The sequence below is a fragment of the Lissotriton helveticus genome, chromosome 5_1 (assembly GCF_964261635.1).
Source record: "Lissotriton helveticus chromosome 5_1, aLisHel1.1, whole genome shotgun sequence".
NCBI classification, from domain to species: Eukaryota; Metazoa; Chordata; class Amphibia; order Caudata; family Salamandridae; genus Lissotriton; species Lissotriton helveticus.
In genome coordinates this window covers 1,641,938,135-1,641,955,908 of record NC_136065.1, presented here as the reverse complement: position 1 = coordinate 1,641,955,908, position 17,774 = coordinate 1,641,938,135, and the positions used below count along the sequence as shown (strand labels likewise).

The following is a 17,774-nucleotide window of genomic DNA, read 5'->3' as shown; positions in this document are numbered from 1 at the left end:
GGCATCCTAGAGAATTAGTACCAAAGCCAGGTCTTCAGTTTCTTGCAGAACTCATAAGTGTGGGGGCTGCTCTGATGTCCTGGCAGGGGGAGTTCCACCTCTTTGCTGCCAGCTAGGAAAAGGAGCGGCCTCCTGTCCTGCCTCTGAGAATCTCAGGGGTGTGTGTGAGTGTGAGAAAAGCCAAGCAGAGGTTCAGGGTCCATTGGCGGAAATGTAGTCAGCAGTTGAGGTAGGCAGGGTCTATCTTGTGCAGTGCCTTGTAGGGAAGCCAGTAGAGTTCTCAGAGGTGTGATGTGATGTGGTTGCTGCAGGGAAGGTTAAATGCCTGTCTTGCAGCTGCACTTTGTATGGTTTGGAGCTTGTTTGTGAGGTGGGTAGAGATGCCGACATTGAGGGCATTCACTGTAGTCCAATCTCCTTGCGACCAGGCTCTGGTGTCCAATGGCAACCACTTGAAGATCTTTCTGAGCATGTGCAGGATGTTAATAAAGGAGAAGGTGACATTGTTGATTGAGAGTCTCATGGTGAGTTCGGTGTCCAGAATTATGCCCAGGTTTCTTGCCCAGTCGGTGGGTGGGGTGGGATCCAGCTAAGAGGGCCACCAGGTAGAACTCAAGGGAGAATTATTGGATCCAAAGTTCAGGACTTCTGTTTTCTCGGCGTTCATGATGGAAGGGGCAGCTTTGACACGTACTAGCTGACTAAACTCAGTTGGTACGTTGCAAAGCTGCCCTTCCGTCGTACATCTTTTGAAGTTGTTTTTGTAGTTGTCAAAATCATCTGTGAGGGACAGGATGAGTTGAGTGTCATCAGAATAAGAGAGAATGCAGGGCCCGATTCACAGAAGTAATCTGAGACAAAATCCTAAACTTACTAATTTTGGTATTCACAGAAGGCATTTAGTAGTAGCAAAGTTAGGATTTTGTCTTAAGTCTGTTGTAAGTCTGTCTTAAGTCTGTCCTAAGTTTGTCTTAAGTCTGTCCTAAGTTTGTCTTAAGTCTGTCTTAAATCAAACTTAAGACAAATTCCTAACTTTACTACTACTAAATGCCTTCTGTGAACACCAAAAGTAGTAAATTTAGGATTTTGTCTCAGATTAGTTCTGTGAATGGGCCCGCAGATTCCGTGGGAGCAGATGAATTTCGCTAGGGGAGTCAGGTAAATGTTGAAGATGGTGCGGCTGTGGGATGAGCCTTGTGGTACTCACATGTTTCTGGGGCCGATTCACAGAACTAACTTCAGACAAAATCCTAAACTTACTACTTTTGGTATTCACAGAAGTTAGGATTTTGTCTTAAGTTTGCCTTAAGACAAACTTAAGACAGACTTAAGACAAACTTAAGACACACTTAAGACAGACTTAAGACAGACTTAAGACAAACTTAAGACAAACTTAAGACAGACTTAAGACAGACTTAAGACAAAATCCTAACTTCTGTGAATACCAAAAGTAGTAAGTTTAGGATTTTGTCTTAAATTAGTTCTGTGAATCGGGCCCGATGTTTTTAGGATCAGGAGTGAAGAGAGGCAGTCTGATCTGTTGTGTTCTTCTAGACGGAAAGGAGGACAAAAATTGAAGGGCTGAACTTTGAATTCCTGAGTGGTGAAGTCTGATGATGAGTGCATGGTGGGAGTCCGAATCGAAGGTGGTGAAGAGATCGAGAAGAATAGGGGCTGCAGACGGTTCTTGGTCCATAATTGTGCGAATATCATTTGTTGCTGCAATGAGGGCCGTCCGTTGCTATGGTTGCAGAGGAAGCCTAATTGTGATTGGTCCAGGAGTTTGTGCTGTTTTATGTAGTGGGAGAGCAAGAAGTTGATTGCTTTTTCCTTTATTTTGGCTGGAAAGTGAAGCAGTGAGATGGGTCGGGAGTTGCCTTTGGCTTCTGGGTCCACAAATGGTTTTTTGAGGAGGGTGGTGACATCTGTTTGTTTATAGGTATCCAGGAATGTGGTTTGAGTATTGGATGAGTTGATGTTGGTCTGGAATGCAGAGCGTTTTGTGAGACCTCTAAGGTTGAACATCTAGCAGGAGCACATGCCGGAGATTAATCTGTGTGGGCACCAGAGTGAGTTGATGTCCTAATTGGTCTGACTTCCTCAGTGGTCATTGGGGTCCAATTGGTGAGTGGAGGGGCTCTTGTGGTGAGGGACAGTGATGGAGGGTGGATCTTTGGGGGTGACTGAGGATCAAAAGTCCAGTAGATGTTGGCTTTCTTGTAATGAACATTCCTAACAACAGTTCAGGAAGCACAAATAAATCGCAAATTTAGAAAGAACCAATACCTTTCTTATTCTCAATAATATAGAATTAAGAAAAGGAATAGGAAAAAGAAAAGAGGGAAGCCAAAAGGGGGGGGGGGGAGGAGAGGGGAGTACAAGAATTTTTTTTAGAAAAATATAAATCAAAATACTATCAATCATCAAATTTGAAAAAAAATTCACAAAATTTATTATAAAATGATACGCTCAATAAATATTTGCTGGTTTATAGAAATGCAAACCATATATACAAAACCAAACGAGTGGCAAACAGAATTTGTGTTCTAAAAGAAGGGATACAACATATACAGTGATTATGTGCCCTCTAAAATTCATCAGCCACATAAGGATTTCTTGTAATGCCTTGTGATTCACACCACATACTTCAGGCTTTGTGTATATAACTTTTTAATGGCTTTCTACTTTTGAACCTCTCCTGATAAAGACCAGATTCAAGCCTACAAACTGGTAGTAGAAATGTCAACATCTTTTATTGAATGGACTTGCAATCTATGGATTGACACAAATTGGGTGGAATTTAGCCATATTAATCTATGTGAGAAGAACACAAGTTGTAGAGGTGGGCATCATCCATTACAAGTGTGTCTTAGCTACTTTAAACTTCTATCATGAGGACTGAGCCTGCACTTAGTGCAATAGTAGTTGAGCACTTTGATTGCATATGTTATATTCACTACTCTTTATTGGGAAATTACAGTGTAATCTACCAGACAGCTGTAGGGACATCAATTTCATTCAATGGAATACATTGTGTGACAGAATAGTGGACTTACACACCTTCAACACACTTGCATCACTGATTACATCATCCAGTGAATGTGAATATTTGATATACATTTACAATACTTGAAGTTATTTAGTGAACTGCATCCTGACCAACTTTTCTATAGCCTCTGTACTGCTAATGATCGTAAGCTTTTGCAACATACATTGCCTTATAAAGAGTAATGGGTGTCTGAAGAGAGTGAACTCTGCACGCACGAATGGTTGTGCGGAGGGCGAAGATTGCACTCAGCAGGAACCTGACAACTCCTGTCTGGTTGATTGCCCACTAGAGGTCAGATACTCATGAAGGGCTCACTACAGGCGAAGGTTTGTGGTCTAGGGGCTTTTTCTCTTCATGGGACTTGGGTGTCTGGGTGGTGTGGATACTAAGGGCCATATGTATCAACAATCCGTTTTGCGATTTCTAAATAGCGATTTTTAAGGAATCGCTATTTAGAAATCGCAAAATGGTATGTATGTAGAAATCTGCTTCTTTTTAGCGATTTCTTAAAATTCCTTAATTGCGATTAGCAAATTGCTAATCGCAATTAAGGAATAATTTCCCATTCATTTCTATGGGCCAGGAGGCCCATAGAAATGAAGGGGAAATGTGCGATTAGCAATTAGCTAATCGCAAATTGAGAATATTTTCAAGGGTGCAGGGGTGTCCAAAGGACACCCTGCTGCACCCCTGAAAATGACATGTGTGCGTATATGGCGCACATACATGCCCTAAGGGCATGTATGAGCGTCACATGGCACCTTTTGTTTTTAAAAAAAATGCTTTTTTAAAGGAATTCGCAACTTACCACCAACTTGAACTTGGTGGTAATTTGCGATTCCTTAGGGACAATTAGCAATATTTTTTTGCATCATACATTGCATTTAAGGAATCGCAAATGTTACGATTCCTTAAATGCAATCGCAAAATAAGGAATCGCAAATTGTGCGATTCCTTATTTTGAACCACATTTGTTTAATACATACCATATTGAGCGTACGCATTCACTCCATCTTCATCCTGTGTACCAACCCTCATTTAGGGCCATATGTATCATTGAAATTCGCATTCGCAAAGCTTTGCGAATGCGAATTTCAATGATACATATGGCCCTAAATGAGGGTTGGTACACAGGATGAAGATGGAGTGAATGCGTGGTTGGTTTATCACAAGAGGTCGACTACTAGCGAAGGGATCTGTACAGGGTTAAAGGCTGTGTGTAGTAGGGGCTTGTCAATATAATGGTGAATGCATATCTGAAGGGGGTGGGACTTTTTGAACAGCTGTGCAGAGGGCAAAGGCTGTGCATAGTAGGGGCCTGGCTCGTCAATCGGACTTGGTCGTCTGAAGAGAGAGGGCTTTCTGTGAATAGGTGTGCATAGAGCAAAGACTGCGTGTAGTAGGGTCCTGGCCACATAATGGTGCTTGGGTGTCTGGCGACAGAGATGGCTCTCTGTGAAGAAATGTGCATGGGGCAAATGCTGTGCATAGTAGGGGCTTGGCCACATAACTGGGCGTGGTAACCTGGAGGGAGAGGGGTCTCTGTGAAGAAGTGTGTACAGGGCAAAGACTATGCGTTAGGGGCCTGGCCACTTAATAGGGCTTGGTCATATCAAAACTGTGCTTAGTAGGAGCTGGGCCACCTCATATGTAGCTTGGATGTCTGGAGGGATGGACTTTACATGAAGAGTTGTGCACAGGGTGAGGGCAGTGCGTAGTAGGGGTTTGTCCACCTAATGGGGCTTTGGTCTCTAGTAGAGGGAGTGGAGTCTCCAGGATCAGTTGTATACAGGGTAAAGGCTGTGTGTAGTGTGTGCTTGTTCATGGAAGGGGCAATTAGATTTATTTTAGAGCTGTCGCCCTAGGCGGTAAATTCCGTTTCGTTTGCGGAATTTGGGTAATTTGGGTAATTTCGCGTTCCGCGGAAAACGTGAAATTGCCCAAAAGCCTGCGTTCCGCAACTTCGCGAAATCTTTTCCTTATTCGCGTTCTCAAAATGCGTGTTCGCAAGATATTTTTTCCCGAGCACGCAAACCGCGATTGCGAACAGTAAAAAAGCATCGCGAAAACGCAATTCCACATGTTCAAGGAATTTCTGCGTGTTCGCAGAGATTTTTTACCATTTCGCGAAGATTTGCGTAACGCAATTACGCAAATTCCGCCCACCCCTAGTTAGCTGAGGCAATCTATGATGTCAATAATGATGCCATTGAACATGTGAAGACTGATATATTATGTGAGGTCATAAGCGGTGCATGGCGAGGCGAGCACAAGCTATAGTTAGCTCGTTGAACTGTAAATGAAGAATTTCAGTGTTTTTTTCTGGTCATGACTGACATTGTTGCCTAATTATACCGTCACTATAACCTTGATTTTTTTCAGTGAATGTCTAATTTTTTTTAACAGTAAGTTAATATCTTGTTACCAAACCTTACTATAACATCACTTTGACCTGTGTTTTTAGTGAATATTTGAGTTTTTTAATATCAATTATTACCATGTCTAACTATAATGTCTTTTTCAAATTCAATTTTGTGGATTTCAAAAAAAGAAAATAATATAAATTAAAATCTAATTTTCAAAGTTGGAAAAGTTAGACATAATGCAAATTTCACCTTTAGATTTTGCTGAAAAGTTTGAGCAGTATGTTTTAATGGTATAACTTAATGTTTGTTGTATGCTGTATTTGTATTCATTTTTCTTTTCGCTTTCAATGTCCCTGTGGCACTCCTGCAGGACCCTTACAACCCAACCAAAGAATGGTCTCCCCCAGTGAGAGGACACTATCCATGTGGGTACTGCACACATGTGCCCTCACTGAGACTACCAAAAAGAATGTATTTTCTAATTCATTCGAATGGGTGCAGAAAAAACATACCAACTGCAATACAACAACTGTAAATACACACCCGTACATGCCAATGTAACCTACGATTCATAGGTATGACCACCAGGATAGTTAATATACGAAACATGGAGCACCGCAGTAACATCCGTTGTCACAAACATAACAACAAGTTGTGTACACACTTTGAACAGAAGAAACATACACCAGACAGCCTAATATTGACCATAATTGAGGCGCAAGCCCCAGATGAGTAAACAAGTCCTCTTCAGGAGAGAGCAAGACTATATTTTCTGCTTCTCCACTGATAGACAGGGTCTGAATGAGGATATCCGCTGGAGCGAACTGAGTAGATAGCACGCTCTTATACTGTGGGTTCCTTATTTCAAATAAGTGCCACATAGTTACACCTATGTTCCACTGTGGCTAGTAATTCTATGCAATTGCCAATCCCACTTGGAGTTTTGCTAGGTTAATTTACATGTGCTATGCCACCACAACCAGTAACATACCTCCTCGTATGTGGCATTGACACTTCCGTCATGCTTTTTACATGTTTACAGGGAATAGAACACACCTACCATGCCAGCCTAGTAACTTGCTTTATTAATGTGATGACAATTCTCCAGCCTGCACGCTTTAGAAAAATAAAAACCTACAATCGGGGTTTCGCCAGGACTGCACCAAGAATATGGAACTCCCTCCCTCCCGACATCAGAAGAATCCCCTCCCTGGCACGCTTCAAAAAAGAGGCTAAATCCTTCCTCATGGGTAAATTCCTTGACTAAACCCACTCCACAGCCAACTGAGAGACTATTGCCTTATCCTGCGACCTCGCCAAATCAAGAAACCTGGGGCCTACCCTCTATGATTATAATGCTTCCTTGTATTCACCCACCCCCCTGGTACCCTGCACCCCCTCCCCTAATGTACAGTACTCGTGTGATATCCTGCCTATTTTATGACTCTTGACTCTGTAAAATGCCCTGATGTATAGTTTTTCCTATCCCCCAATATACAGTACTCGTGTGATATCCTATCTAATGCACAGTACCCTTTGACACCCTGCTTACCTTATGACCCCTCGACTCTGTAAGCTCTCTGATGTACAGGTCTCCTGTGATAACCTGCCTTTTGTATTACTCCATGAATCTGTAAAGCACTCTGATACCCTCACGGGTCAAGTTCGCGCTTTATAAATTCTTAAAATAAATAATAAATAAAATAAAATATCCATCTAACCGGGTGCCAGTAGCACTCGTGCTGTCATCCCCCTTTGGTGCGCACACCACACTATTCCAACATGGTTCCAGTGTTTCAGATGTTTCTAATTATGTATACCATTATATTTTTGTTTTAGGTTGTTCTACCACAAGGTACTGCCATATTAGGGTGTTTGGTTTACATTGAATACTATTAAGGAAACCAACCACTGTGTGGATAGTCATTATTTAACGTTTGCTCCTGAAGAATTGCCGCTTGATCATTCTGTTATCCTATACAAGAAACATGTTGACCTGTACACCGTAGCCACCGCAAAAAATTACCTCAGAGGTGAGCCACCATACATTTTAATTGGGACCAGTGGACTCGCAGCTCAAAATACATTTTGAGTCCCACTGTGTCTCATTTTAGAATCCACTTCACAGCTTCCTCATACCTTCTACACACACCTACACCACGAGACCTCATACTCACACCGCAACTAATGGCTTTGGAAATAAAAGATCTCCAACAAAGAGCCCTCAAAAGGTGCCTGCCAGGCACTGCAGTGCCGGCCTGATGGGGAGCATGCCCTATGATGAAGCATGACACCCAGCCGGGTGTGTGACGGCACTAATTCCTAAAGTGGGAGACACCCCGTGGTGGATAATGAAATAAACACTCCGCTGGGTCTATTTCTCTACAAAAATAATCTACTGGATCATACACATTATGGCTTTGGAATAGGGCACAGTACGGAGACTGCCTTGATAAAATCAACAGAAGAAATTAGGAAAGCCCTGGACCAAGGAGGTGAGGCTGGACCTATCCGTGACCTTCGACACGGTCCATCATAACCTTCTGATGGACTGTCTGTCTGAGATTAGAGTCGAAGGAAAGGTGTGGAGGTTGCTAAAAGCGTTTCTAACGGACAAGAAACAAACGGTGTCCAAGGAAAATTCTACTCAAACCCGTTTTTGCTGCCACGTGTAGTTCCAAAAGGATCGTCCCTTTGCCCGAACCTTTTTAATGTGTATGTGATTCCCTTGGCCCATTTGATCAGATCATATGGTTTTAGTCTCACGTCATATGCAGATGACACACAAATTGTAGTATCACTATTACCAGGGCAAGAAGTAGGCATGAGCAAGAAATACCAAGAGTGTATGGGAGCAGTCAAAATCTTGGATGGGGCAAAATTGCTAAAATTAAACTTGGGCAAAACCGAGGTCCTCATGTTCGGAAACAAGGCTAATTTCTGTACCCCGGACTGGTGGGCAGTAGATCTGGGCGTCCTCCCTAAACCCACGAAGAAGTTAAACAATCTAGGTATAATGGTGGATAACAGACTAAACTTTGAGGACCAGATAAACGTTACAACCTCGGCCACCTTTCATTCCCTTAAACTGCTAAAAAAAGGTCAAACCTTCCCTGCCACAAGACAGTTTACAAACAGTCGTCTCATCCTTTATCTTAACCCGGCTGGACTACTGCAATGGGGTCTATTTAAACATCCTAGAGTGACATCTAAACAGATTGCAGATCCTGCAAAATGCAACAGCAAGGCTGGAGACAGGTACCCCCAAATTCGTATTGGTAGCCAAAGAAATTAAAAGACTACACTGACTGCCCATTAGGAAAAGGGTGCAATTTAAGCCACTTCGTATTGTCTTTAAGGCTCTACGCGGTCAGGGTCCTGATTTTTTGACTCTCCAGTTTTAATGGTACACTCCCAAACAAACCCTAAGTTCACTAGGAGCCAAACTTGTGAGCGTACCACCCACAAAGAAAGCCTCGTTGGAGGGGGAGAAGTTTCATTACAGGTGCGGCCAAAGCATTGAATGCCCTCCCCGGGAGTTTGAGAAACTCCACTAACCTCCTCGCTTTCAGGAAACAACTCAAAACCTGCCCTTTTTACTTGTAATTCCCTCCGGCTACATTTTTCCGTGCCACCCTGTTCTCAGTATAGTCGAGCTAATAGTGCCTTGACATGTCCATGAAGACTTCTGTACAAGGAGAAGAGTGTGTGTAGTATGATCTGATCGACCTAATGGTGCTTGGGTGTCTGGAGGGAGCGGACTGTCATGAAGGCTTCAGTAGGAGGTAAAGAGTGTGCGTAGTATGATCTTATCCAACTAATGGTGCTTGAGTGTCTGTAGGAAGTGGGCTGTCCATGAAGACCTCTGCACAAGGAGAAGGGTGTGCGTAGTATGACCTTATCCACCTAATGGTGCTTGAGTGTCTAGAGGGAGTGGACTGTCCATGAAGACTTCTGTGCAAGGAGAAGAGTGTGCATAGAAGGATCTTATCCACGTAATGGTGCTTGAGTGTCTGGAGGGAGTGGACTGTCATGAAGGCTTCTGTATGAGATAAAGAGTGTGCGTAGTATGATCTTATCCAACTAATGGTGCTTGAGTGTCTGTAGGAAGTGGGCTGTCCATGAAGACCTCTGCACAAGGAGAAGGGTGTGCGTAGTATGACCTTATCCACCTAATGGTGCTTGAGTGTCTAGAGGGAGTGGACTGTCCATGAAGACTTCTGTGCAAGGAGAAGAGTGTGCATAGAAGGATCTTATCCACGTAATGGTGCTTGAGTGTCTATAGGGAGTGGCCTGTCCATGAAGACTTCTGTACAAGGAAAAGAGTGTGCGTGGTATGATCTTATCCTCCTAATGGTGCTTGAGTGTCTGGAGGGAGTGGACTGTCCATGAAGATTTCTGTACAAGGACAAGAGTGTGCGTAGTATGATCTTATCCACCTGATTTTTCTTGGGTGTCTGGAGGGAGTGGATTGTCCATGAAAACTTCTGTCCAAAGGGAAGAGTGTGCGAAGTATGATATTATCCACCTAATGGTGCTTGAGTGTCTCGAGGGAGTGGACGGTTCATGAAGACTTCTGTACAAGAAGAAGAGAGTGTGTAGTATGCTAATATCCACCTAATGGCGCTTGGGTGTCTGGAGGGAGTGGACTGTCCATGAAGACTTCCGTAGGAGGTGAAGAGTGTTCATAGTATGATCTTATCCATCAAATTGTGCTTGATTGTCTGGAGGGAGTGAACTGTCCATGAAGACTTCTGTACAAGGAGAAGAGTGTGCGTAGTATGATCTTATCCACCTAATGGGCTTGGGTGTGAGATGGACAGGCCTCTCAAAGAGGAACTGGGTAGAGAATGAAGGCTGTGTGTAGTAGCCTCTTGGTCACTTAATAGTGCTAGGGCCTCTCCAAGGAGAGTGGGCTCTCGGTAAAATGTTCTGTACAAGGCAAAGAAAGTGTGTAGTAGTGACTTGGGTGTCCAAAGGTATTTATTTTACACAGGAGGCCTAACTGGCTCCCACTGCAGTTCCTCAGGAGACGAAACCAAAGACTTTTTTTAATTGATCCCATGTTGGGTTTTTCTGAGACTGTCTACCACTCCCACAAGACAAGAGGTCGGGGTGCTCCTTCCCTGCCCTGTTATGTACTATTTACTCTAAAAAATTCAGGGCAACGGGAAATGTACTTGTGTCTGTAATGGCAGCTGCAACATTTCCCTCAGTGTTGCAGCCACATATTCAGATTGCTCGGTAGTGTAGGATCTGCGTAGAAGGTGGACAGGAAAAAAGGTCTCTAGGTCATTAGCGCACTCTAGTTTTTTTTATTGCTATACCGCAGAAAAGACGCAAACCAACTCAATACCGTGCCACCAATACTGCTCTTGCTGAGTCTTTGCAGTAATCTAGTGTGGGGCACGATATCGAGGGCTGCTGAGAGGTCCAGTAAAACCAGAACCTCATTACCTCCTCTGTCCAATGTAGCCTTAATTGTCTCCGCAACTTCCAGCAACGCAGTCTCAGTGCTAATATTAGCTCTGAAACCTGACTGGCTAGAGTGCAACAAGCCATTAGTCTCTACATAATTCGTTAAGACTCCATTAACAAATATTTCCACAACCTTGGAAAAAAAAGGCAAAAGTGAGATGGGCCTATAATTACTGGCGGCCTCGGGGTCTGCCGTGGGTTTCTTTAATAGCGGGAGAATTTTGGCGTGTTTCCACGTTTGAGGCATGGATCCTTCCTGCAGAGCGGTGTTCAAAATAGGGTTTACTATAGGGTTGATCACTTCCACTATAGAGGACAAGACTTTTGCTGGGCAGGGATCAGTGGGGGCGCCGGATTTCAGTGATTTTTTCATAAGCACCAGAGATTGCTCTGAGGTGATCACAGGGAATTTGTAAGAAACTTACTGGGCAGTGGTGTAGCTAGGGGAGGGCGGGTGGGGACGGGACCACCCCAGGCGGCACCATTTTTGAGGCGGCACTGGAGACCCGTTGCGGCTGCCTTTATAATTTATTTGGGAATGAACAACACAGTGTCCCCAATTAATTTATAAAGGCGGCCGCGGCAGCAACGGGCCTCCAGTGCCGTGGCCATCCGCGGCCCAGTTTAAAAGTGCAAAGCCGCGCTGCACTCCACTCCTTCTGACCAGCTTTGGTAACAGCTGAGTAGCACAGTGCACACAACACAAACACGGGACTTCGTGTTTAGCAATTTAATTGAAAGCACTGCAGGCGGCGGCGGTGCTTTCAATTAAATTTCCAAAAACTAAGTCCCGTTGTTGGCCCCCTTGTCCCAGCCTCAGAGTCCAGGGCCGTCAATCTTGTAGCATGCGTGGCGTGTGCGAGCGGTACCAATGATGGCCCTGTAGTCATATTTTGGCCAGCCCTCACGATTAGAACGTAGCAATGACGCGTTACGCGCTTCACCACTACGCTCTTGTGAGGAGTCAATTCTGGCCTGGGGCAGTGCTTTATGCTTGCAGGCAGCTTTGGGCGTTTTGCTGGCTGGCTCTCTGGACATCACTCAATATAGAAGAGGCATGGTAACAGAAAACTACGCATATTATATTGTGGTATACAAATATTATAACATAAATGTAGGCAACCAAAATATCGACATGGTATGTACATAACGTTTTAATGTAGGTTTACTATACATGATTCTCCATATATTAGAGATCTTTAAGCTGGGGATGGAGGGTTTTAGTTGAGTGTTAAGAGTGGAGGTGTGAGTCCTTCTATAATGGGTATTCAGTAATTGTTTTATCACTCATGTCCTAACACGAAGTAAGTGTCAAAGGAGGTGGGGGCTCCAACACCTCATTCCCTCATTCCGAGAAAGAATCACAATGTTAACAGCACCTAGGAGGACAGGATTTATAACTGAATCTTGGTAAACCCATATTTGACTGCAAATATAAGACTGATAACTGAGCAAAGATGCAGTGTTCAAATTGTTAAAATACTCACAGCTGCCATGCTGCCCCATTTCTTGTGGTACAAAAGGGGGTGGTAATGGACGAAGCATCCGAACCAATCAAACACTCACACCCAGTCACAGATCTGGGTTGAATCCATCACCGTTCTTTAGCCCACTCTGCCACCCCAGTTCAGATGTGGCAGATCTTTTGACCAGTCCTGGTATTATGGTCAACAATACATTGCATTTTGGGTCTTATAGTTCCATATTTAACATTGTGAGCGTAGACTTACATATTCTAGCATGCAAAGTGCTTAAGGCTAAAAAATTCACACTTTATTCAAGTATCAGTCACAAAAATGACGACAGCTTCCACATTCCACTTCAATATTTCCAATTAAATCCAGACTAATCAAAACATCAGACAGCCGACGCGTTTCGTCCGATGACGGACATCATCAGGGCTTCCAATAACTTATCACAGATACAGTTCTCTTTTCCAGTGTATATCAAACCGAATAGCAACAATACTCGAAATCTATATCATCAATTTGGTTCATGAAAGGACCTCAACTTCCCTTCCTTCCTTCAGCGAGTCTTATTATGTCTCCACTGAAACTATCAAAAAGTTCCAATCCGACGTTAACATCCCTCAAAGTAACTCAAATCTTATTCATGGTTTCTGCATCTGATCCCAACAAATTCAACTCTTCCCAATAGGTTCTGAATCCTTTCTCTTAATGTCTTTACGGCGGGAAGTCTTGATTATGAAATGGTTAAATATAACTCTAAACAACATATTGCCAGATCAACAGTTGAGACTTCTAGATTGGATGAATCATCATGCAGTCTGTGTGCTCTCTTTTGTACTGCCAGTCACCGGTGTATACAATTGTTTAACCTTTGACCGTGTCATGTATGTGCATGTAGCTTGCATGATCGAGGTAACTATTAGCGCCAATACTACATGTCTCTTGGACATCTTTCAAGTGCTCACCGTCCTTTTTCCCCAGCACCCCTCCCCCCCTCGAGGGGCGGCAATCTGAGGGATAGACCCGGGTGCCACAAGCTCTAGCTACGCCTCTGGTACTGGGGCGGGGACAAACATCTAACTGAAGTCCCCTGACATCCTCCAGGTCCAATGACTGCACTGCAAAGGAGTCCCGGATAACTTTAATTTTTTTATAGAAGAAGAGCCATACGGTCAGTCCATTCGCTTGTAGGAACAAACGGTTGGCTGATTATCGGAGGTGAGGAGAAGCATTTTACTATATTGTACTGGGTTTTACTTTTATTAGCTGCCAAATCAATTTTTGTAGACAAAAAAAGTTTCTTTTCCTCACGTACTTTCTTGTAATGATTTTTCAAAGCATGTTTATAAGTCAGTTTATCAGAGGAACTACAATTTCTCCTCCACTCTCTTTCAAGATGTTTACAGTCCCTTTTACTATCTCTTAAATGTCAAATGTCAAAGGTTCTTATATAGCGCCTTATCACCGCAAGGTCTCAAGGCGCTTGCTTTGGGAACCCGTCCTGCCTTTTTCCCTCTGAGATAACCCGTACTGGGCATCCCCACGGTGAAAGCCAGGCATCCCGCCGTTGGGGGGGCGGGCAGTAGTGGAGATTAAGCAAGCTATTGCCCAGAGTTGCAGAGTGTGAACCCATGATTCGAGTAGGCACCGAAGCGAAAATTATGGAGTCCGTGGACATTTGGGCTCAAGACCCTGCCTCTTCGGGAATTGAACCCTGGTCCCGGGTCTGACCTCTGCTTCAGGGTCTGCCTCCTCTAACCAGTGAGCCAACCTTCTCCACTAAGGCTTCAGAGAACCAAGGGGCCGAAACACGGATGATTTAGCGAACCTCACTGAAGGGTGAGGGCTAGTTCCAAGGCCTGTTGGTTTAACCAGCCTTCTAAGGCCTGCACATCAAGTTCCAGGGTACCACTTAAGGGAATCGGATGATACCGCATAGCACACTGAATGGCCGCAGGTGTCATCAGATGGAATGGCCTGAAACTGTGACTGGCCCTGGCTGTGTCCGAAAGTTGGGGCCTTGCATACTCTCTAGGAATTTCAAACTCGATCAGATGGTGGTCTGACCAAGTTAGGGCGAGTGGGGCATCCATGTAATACTGGTTTGAAGAAAAGACTTGATCCAGTATGTGCCCTTTGTCATGGGTGGGAAGACCGACATACGGAGTCAGGTTGAAAATATCACAGGATTCATACAGTCTCCTGGAATCCGGGTCGAATAACTTGTCTATGTGAAGAATGAAATCACCAAGGACCATACAATGGCTGTATTTAGCTGCAATAGGAGAGATAATATGGTTGACGGATTCCAAAAAGTTCTTTGCCAGTGCGGGAGGGCAGTAGATTACTACTCCAGCCATAGATTGCTGGGCTGAGAATGTCAGGAGAAAATCCAGACTCTCAGGCCCCTCTATTTCTGTATTTACTAAGGGAATACAGGAAAATAATTTCTTATATACTATAGCTAACCCGCCGCCTCTCACCGTGGAGCAGTACTTCCTCAAAATCTGATAGACCTGGGGGATCGCATTAGCAATAGTAGGATTGGACGCATCCATTAGCTAGGTTTTCGTGAGAAACAAAAAAGTTAGGGGAGGAGTCGGCTAAAAAATCATAAATTTCAAATTCATGTTTTTTTAAGGAGCGAACATTCAGTAAAGAGTCCCTCAGGGAGTTACATGAAGCGTCTGCTCTAATGTTAGGGGCAGTCGTGTCCATTTTAACTTTGCGCTCTCTGAGAGAAGGGCAGACTGTCCAGTTACAGTCTTTGCACCTCAGGGAAAGATTGTTCCCCAACATATCTAAGTGAGGTCTGCAAACAGAGCGCTGGTCAAAGTCTAGAAGGCAGTCCCTGCCATATGTGATTACCTTGGACGGCTCCAGAACAGACCCGGCAGCATCCCCGGCCCCCTCCGGGACGCTGACGGGCGCAGATGGGCTTACCTTAGGCGCATCCGCTGCGTGCTCGCACAGCGTCCTGTTTTGAAGGGGCCAGCGTTGAACTACTAGACCACACCGCCGTGAGTGAAATGGTGGATTGCGTTCGAAGAGCGTAAAATATATCAGGGTTCGATTCCCCCTCACTCAGCCAAAATTCCCAAATAAAAATTCCCAGCTCATCAAGTGTTAAAACAACATTAAAAGGATAAAAACAATTTCAATAAAGTGCAGCGTGATCAATTAGCAGCAAGTAAAGTGAGAGGCAGGCAAGGCTCGAGTTACGGGGTCGGCGCGCTCGTGTTTTGAAGGGGCCAGCGTTGAACCACTAGACTGTGCCTTCTACTAAGAAGATGTACCAGGCAGATCACAAAGTGCACATAATGTAAATAGGTCAGTGGGTTGATGCTTTTGTCAGAAAGATCCATTTGTTACTTGCAGTTAATAAGTTAAAATACTAACATAGAACATTGAGCTATTAACTGTCATGTAAAAGCTGCATGCAAACTGCAAGGTATAAATTAGAGCGTTATGGTTTTTTCCCCAGTCTTTGATTATCCAAATGTTGCAAAAAAGGGATCACTTGGGTAGAAATCAATTCTGATTATTAAAAAGATCCCCCAACCATGGTATTACATTTTAAATTCTGACTTTATGTTTCTCCAGACCAATCACTATTAAACTATGCTGCCTACTAGAATGTTTGTTATGTGTCTCCTACACCTTGTAGTCCTTTGTAAGTTTTCTATATAGTGTTTACACATGTATGATTGATTGTCTCTGTGTAATATGTGTGATGTAAAGTGCTCTGACACCCTACACTGGTATTAGTGGTGCTGTACATTTTCTGATACTTTATTATTTTGACATTTTTACACTTGCTAACAGTCTCTGCAAAGATTTTTCCTCATTAGAATCAGTAGAACATACAACTGAACAGGGCGAAATGTGACCAGTCAAACTTTGCAAAGGGCCCTCCACTTCACAGCAGCACAAGTCACATTTTTTTAGTAAATTTTGGGCCGTTTCAGCTATAATCAATGTATTAGTTAATATCGGCAAATTATGCAGCGGATGATGTATTATGTGACAAATATGACAGAACTATAATTATGTGGAAAAAATGTATGAACGAGAATATTTTGCTATTCATGCTTGAACTGCTCTTGTGGAAAATGGGAGGAGAAGTGCTGATGACAGAGAAGCCATGGCTGAGAGACAAATGGCTTGAAATTCCACTTTTGAGGATATTTGGGAGATTCTGTGATTGGAAATATATTGATCTTTGTGAATGTATTTTAATGTCAATAACTCATATTAAACCTTAAATAAACATGTGTATCCATTGGTTACATTAAATAGCGTAATAAGCTGTAACCGGTTAGTGAAATAGGAAACAAATATTAACCCCTTTGCAGCGGGGGTAATTCCCCCGCTGTGCTGGGGGAGGAGGAGGCCGCACAGCGCCCCGGTGCTCGTGAGGAGCTCAGCCCGTCGCGCAGCACTGTGGCCGTGTGCTCATGATGAGCAGAGCTCGTCACGGACACACCCGTTTGTGTGGAACGCTCAGCACAGCGGGGGAATTAGCCCCGCATGCGAGCGTTGCGGCCATTATGACAAGCTCAGCTTGTCATGAGTACCCATGTGGTTAAAAATTTGAATATTTTGCTGTTTCTGCTATACCTCTGACTGCGCTCACTGACCCAATCCACAGGTTATTCCCCACCCTCTGATTATCGGCCCACAATTCCCCTTACTTTTTTTCTCCCACTTCGACCACTGCTGCAGCCTGTGCTTGGCTACATGTCTGTTATATGTACATACATCTTTATGGTAGAATAGGTGTTACTCTTTGAGGTTTGTGAATGATCTCTTGGTTTCAGGAGGTACAAATGTATTTATAGATTTATTATCATGCACTTACTGCAGTCTGTGCTTGGTTACACGCCTGTTATCTGTACATACCTGTCTATGGTAATAATATGTGTTACTGTTTGCAGTTTGGGAGTAGGCTCTTGGTTACAGCCTGTACATATGTATTTATAGATTTATTATAATGCACTCACTGCAGGCTGTGCTCGGGTTCCTTTCTCCGCATTCCCATAGTTTACCTCAGGTTCATAGATGACTCTACGGCTGCCACCACGGGTTGCACCTGAAATAAGAGAACACGTTATATCGCACCTGCTTTTTTACTGCTTTATACCTTGAAATGGGACTTTGAATAGACTCTTACCATTTGCTTTCTTTGCGCGTCTCTCATAGAAGAGAACCACACCAAGGACAGCGACAACAGCACCGAGGAGCATCCCTGAAGCCACAGCCAGGGTGACCCACCAGCTACTACAGGAGGCATCTGAACCAGGAGCAGCCCCTGAAGAAGAAAGACAACCTGTCAGTGACAGGCTCCTCCAGCTCTTGTCAGATGCGGTTAAACGTAGAAAAAAAGGAATAACAAAAGGAGTAGAGAGAAAA

At 43.8% G+C, this 17,774-nt stretch overlaps 1 long non-coding RNA gene across 1 annotated transcript in view; it reads right to left on the bottom strand.

The window, feature by feature from the left end:
- The window catches only part of LOC144753748 (uncharacterized), a 57,002-nt gene extending 39,569 nt beyond the window's left edge, over nucleotides 1-17,433 (bottom strand). The window contains exon 1 of the long non-coding RNA XR_013594507.1: nucleotides 17,366-17,433. This is a non-coding gene — a long non-coding RNA (uncharacterized LOC144753748). The remainder of the gene's footprint in view (nucleotides 1-17,365) is intronic.
- Nucleotides 17,434-17,774: the final 341 nt, after the last annotated feature.